The following is a 6000-nucleotide window of genomic DNA, read 5'->3' on the forward strand; positions in this document are numbered from 1 at the left end:
GAGAAAGAGAAGAAGAGACAGAAGAAAATAGGATAGAGGGAAATACACAGTAATCTTGAATGTGAATGTGAATGAGATGAGCTCACCCATAAAATGTAAGCAGATGAAGCTTAGAGTCCCATGGGAATGGAAGGCCTCTTCAATCTCTTTGCCTCCAGACATTGTAATATACCCTGCTGTTTTTTACTGAAATGTTTCCAGTAGCCTGAGTTTTGCCTCTACCACAAAGAGGCAAGGAGGTAGCTACAGATTCATATAAATGTAAATTAAGTCAGTCAACCAAACCTCTTCCTAAATGGTAGGAATTTTCCTAACTGGGGGCTTGGAACAATTGGGATTTTACTTCCACCTTTCTTTTTCCTATGAACTCCAGAAAGCTCCATATCACTGGGACTTTGGGTGGGTGGGCGGAATCCATATTTCCCCTAGGCTTAAAATGAACTAATTATCATAATGGAGTGTTATGGAAGACAAAAAGAGCTTTGGAAAAATTGATTTAGCAACCTGAAGGGGCCAGTTTGTCAGCAAAGCAAAATAACTATACACACACTGGGCTCTTGAGTAAGGCATCCAGATATGTGCCAAGGTCATGGAATAGCTAGAATGAGATTAATTAAAGTAGATATTTACAGGTATTGAATATTTGATAATGATAACGATGACATTTAAATAGAAAGGACAAGGAATTCGTCTCTTCTTTGTGCCATATATTTATATGTAATAGGTATATACACAATATCGTATTTTAAAATGAATAGTTTCCCATGGAAATCATGTTCCTTTCAAATCACTTTTAAGATCTTATTTATTATTTGGTTTGTTTTTCAATAATTTAACCACAGTGGAACACATGGTTTATGGTGCTTCTCCATTTAACCTCAAGGTAATTAAATCCACAATAGACATCTATTATGAATAACTTTCTCAATCAATGTCAGTATTTCAACTGTTTGAAAGTACACTGTAATATACAGGATAATGATTCCAGAAATACAAGGGAAGCATCATCGTGCTTAATGTGTATTATGACATTTATGAAATGTTAAGGAGAAAAAAACAGAGAAAAAATAAGGGAAAAAGAACCATTAAAGGCACATATGTCAATTTTATGAGCGAATTGCCACCAGCCAGTTTTCCCTCTGAAAATATTCAGAAAATTTTTTTTCCTGTATCTGATTCTCTCTCTGCTTAAAATTTAGCTAGCTAAAAAGGCATAACGTGATAGCCTTTTCCCTCTGTACCCAGGGAAAGAGGCAAAAGAAGAGCTACATTTGTGTGGTTTGTTCTCTGTGATATGAGGGGATAATTAACTCATTGCCCTCATGCAATGACAGTGATTTCATTTAAAGCTCTGAAAGAAGTAAAACCAACAGTTAGCTCCCTGAGGAGTCCTTGGATACCACATTATCCCCAGGATCCATGGGTTTCCATTATTTAACCAGTGTTTTTCTCAAGGAGTCTTATCAAGACAATTCCAATATACAAAAATACATACACACCAACTTCTGCTTGACAAAAGAAATTTGCCAGGTTGAATTTTTTTAATTTTTAAGATATTGTTTCCAGAGAAAAAGATTTCTTTGTTCTTACACAGGTAATTTAAGGAAAATGATGGTAATAAATCTATTAGTGATGGAAGTGAGACAATGTTTTTGAGTTGCTTTTATGGGAGTGACGTGACCTTACATTGTACTCTGCTTTCTCTCATTGGACCTTGTCTCAAGACACAGAAAGAGTAAGTAGATCAGAGTCAGAAGGGTAATCACAAAACTGAGAGATCATTGGTCCACAAAAGGAGCAAATAGAAGTGTCAGAAACCATTCCTAGAACAGCATGTGTGACAATATTTGCCTGTCATAATTTATGTTTAAAAATGTTTAAACAGTAGGATGAACAATTATAAGAAATGCACATTTTGTTTTTAATTAGTGGTATTTGGGCCTCTTCAGCATGAAATTGGACTTACTCCTTTGCTGATTTAAGCTTTTTTTTCTTTTTTATCCTGCTGTTCAATATGTCTTATTTTAGAGTAAATGCTTTTAGCATAAATTTGAGTACCTGAATTTTTACTGACTGCAGGATATCATAGCTAACACTCCTGGGCCCACATATGAAGGAAATCAGCATTTATTAAGTGTCTACCATGTGTGAAGCACTTTACAAATCTTCCATCATTTAGTCCTCACAACAATCCTGGGAGGTAGGTGCAATTATTAACCCCATTTTGCAGTTGAAGTGACTCGCCCAGGTTATTAATTTTCTTTGGATGGATTTGAACTCAAATTTTCTGAGCTCTAGGCCCAGGACTCTAATTTACCTGCCTCTGTGCTCCGCTATCTGCACCTCAAACGGAAAAGCACCAAAGAAACAGACCAAAACCCCAAGTCTGATTCTCAGGGCCACAGGGCCCTGAATTCAGGGCACTCATACTGTGGGTTACCAGGATCTTGGTCTTCCCAGATACTGCCAGAGAAAGAGAAAGAGAGAACATATCCTAGTCTCCTACTTGGAAAGACACAGCCAGTTCCAGCTCCACAGCCAATGAAGAGAGGCTTCTCTTCTCACGTGGTAGGGGAGTGCGGGATGTTGTCTCCTAGAAGCAGATTTTTTTTTTTTTTTACCATTTCCCACATGAGAGTCTCTATCTTAGGTGATGTGGGCATGAGCAGCAGAGTCCCGCTATAAAAAATAGAAAGAAAAGAAATTAAAACAGTGTGAAAGTGAAATTGTCCTTGCATTCAGTGAGCTCACACTCTACTCAAAGGATGCTCCATGTACAGATTATTAAATGTGAAATATCAATACATACATATATATGAAATAAATTTGCAGTGTTGGGGGCCGCTAAAATGTAGGAATCAGGGAAAAGTAACTGAACTGAACTTTAAAGGGAGTTAGAGGTTGCAAGGGGAAGCCAGATAGAACATTGGGCCTAAAATCAGGAAGACTCATCTTCCTAAGCTCAAATCCAGCCTCAGACATTTATTAATTGTGTCTATTAGTTGTGTGAAGAAATCACTTCACAGTTTCCCTCAGTTTCCTCATCTGTAACATGAGCTGGAGAAGGAGATGGCAAACCCCTCCTATATCTCTGCCAAGGAAACCCCAAATGGGGTCCCGAGGAGTCAGAAATGACTCAATAACCAAGGCCTAGGAGGTCACATAAGGACACAATTATTAAAAGAGACAATTTATGATCAGTCAGAAAAGGAACAATAATAACAATAGGGGTTACAAGAGCTGGAAGTGAGAAGGGAAAGCACTTCAGGCATTAGGAACAGTCTAAGCAAACACACTGAGGCAGGAGATGAAATGTTTTATAAGGAGAATAGCAAATAAGCCAGTTTGACTAGAGTATAGAAGACATAATGGAGAATAACATGTAACTAGTTTGGAAAGGTAAATGGGAGCTAAATGCCAAACAGTGCCTAAGGGCAATTTACATTCACTCAAATTTCTTGAGCAGGTAAAATGGTACATTTGTACTTTGGGAATGTCAATCTGGCAGTGTTGAGGAGGATAAGTGGATCCAAGTGGGAGGACCCCAGTTGCAGGGAGAACAATACAGAGGCTGCTGCATTAGAGCAGGGGAGAGGTGAGGAGAGTCCTGAACTTAAAAACCTAGCATTGTTACCTGGTGGAATACACATGGGCTTGATGGAGGACTAGGTAGCTGATACATCTACTGCACTCTGTCCTGGTCAGAGCTTTCCTACAGAGGACTTCATGGTGGTATTGCTGAGTCAAAGGGCATGATGCACAACTTCATAGCCCTTTGGGCATAGTTCCAAATTTCTCTCCAGAATGGTTGGACCAATTCACAACTTCACTAACTTAGTGTCCTAATTTTTCCACATCCATTTCAGCATTTGGCATTTTCCTTTGCTGTCATCCCCGCCAATCTGATGTGTCTAAGGGGGCACCTCAGAGTTGTTTTAATTTGCATTTCTTTAATTAGTGGTGATTGAAAACATTTTTCAAATGACAATAGACAGCTTTGGTTTCTTCAGCTGAAAACTGCTTGTTTATGTCTGCTGACCATCTATCAGTTGGGGCATGACTTGTGTTCTTATACATTTGACTCAGTTCTCTATACATTTGAGAAATCAGGCCTTTATCAGAGACATTTACTGTAAAAGTTGTTTCCCCTTTGGACAATTCTGTTTTTTTTGAAGGAGTTCTTCTCTTCAGGGGATTTTTGTGCCCTTTTTTGTTAACCATTTGACCAATTCTTTTTTTTTTTTTTTTTAAGATTTTGGTTTCTTCAGTATTTGTGTGTGTGTGTGTGTGTGTGTGTGTGTGTGTGTGTTCCTTGTACCAAGCTACTAACTCTTTTCAAAATTTTCTTGCATCACTCTCATTTCTTTTTCCAGTTTTTCCTCTGCCTCTCTTATTTGATTTTGAAAATCCTTTGTGAACTCTTCCCGAGACTCTTGATGGCCTTGGGCCTTCATATTTTTCTTTGAGGCTTTGCTTGTAACTATTTTGAAATCACTGCCTTTTTTTGAAATTGTGTCTTGATCTTGTCACTATAGTTAACTTTTAATGATCGGGTTCTTGTCCTTGTTTGCTCATTTTCTAGCTTATTTTGTGTATTTGAACTTTATATTAAAGTTGAGATCTGCTTCCAGAGCAGAAGGAGCACTATTCTAGGTTTTAGGTTTCTCTTGTTGTTTTCAAACCTGGGGGGTCTGTAGTTTTTCAATGCTTCCAAGCTGGTATGATCCAAGGAAAGGTATGATTACTGCCTTTTTGCCCTGGGCGCTGATCTTTACTCAGGAAAAGACCTTGTTCCCCTGTAGCGGCTAGCATGCTTCTCTTGGCCCTGGAACCGTGACTAGGTATGCTCATAGCTCCTGCAGCTTCACTATGTTCTTTTCTATCTTGGAACTTGGAGTAAGGTTCTGTTTCCTTGTGAGCAACCACAAGCACTCATTTCCACACTGAAATTATGACCAGGGCCCCTGCTCCCCTGTTGCCACTCCTCTTCTCCCCGGGGCTGCAAGCAGGGACTGTGGCAATGCAACAGGGTCCCAAGCTCAGCATCAGTTGTCTGACCTCCTTACCATCTGTGGCCCGAGAGCCCTGGAAGCTTCTGTGGCTGCTGTTGCAGCTATTTCTAAGGCATGTTTTTGGCTTCTAGAGCAGAGCCTGTACTGTGCTGCCAACTACATCACATGAGACTGACCTTCCCTGCTGAACCCCTAAGTTGTCTTGGACTGTAAAATTATTTGACCCCAACCTTTTGTTGTCTCTGCAGTTCCAGAATTTAATTTGAGGCATCGTTTTAAAGTTGTTTGGAGGGGCATGTTAGGAAAGCTTAGCTGAGTGCTTCTCTACTGCCTTCTTGCCTTTGCACCATTAGATGAGGTCATGGGGCTTCTTAAAGCTTTAATTGGAAGTTGGAAAGATCCTCAAAGGTCATTTCATATGTAAACAAGGCATTCTTGTCAACTTGGATTGAAACATTTCAAATAAAATAAAGTGTAAGCTTTGAAACTTAAAAAACTAACATCATTTTGATGGTTCTATCAATTCAATATATAGCCTGAGTTGTTTTTTTCATTTTAGAACTCACAGAATTCCAAAAATGAATTACAAAGACATTTTTAATAGTGTGCCAGTATATGCTACTTCTGACAACCTCTTTTAACTTGCTCAATAGAAATCCATTATCTACATATAGTTTAAAGGAAATTATTTGGTATAATGATCATTGAGATTTAATCCGAATTTGATGACTTTAGCCTTAAGTCATCTAGATTTCTATTTGGATGTTAATAATTAAAGAATTAGAAGAAGCCAAATAGTTTATGAATGTTGCAGAACGCACTTTCTGTGCAGTGCACTATGCTATGTACATTATGGGAAGAGGAGTCATACAAAGGTGGGATTGAGGTACACCTTCAAGATGAAAGCATTTATAATCAGAAAGAATTTGGAGATTTCATAGGATTCAAAGTTTTGGGGGTTTTTAATGGGGGTTAGAGTTGAAAAGGA

This window comes from Sarcophilus harrisii, chromosome X (genome assembly GCF_902635505.1).
Source record: "Sarcophilus harrisii chromosome X, mSarHar1.11, whole genome shotgun sequence".
Lineage (NCBI taxonomy): Eukaryota > Metazoa > Chordata > Mammalia > Dasyuromorphia > Dasyuridae > Sarcophilus > Sarcophilus harrisii.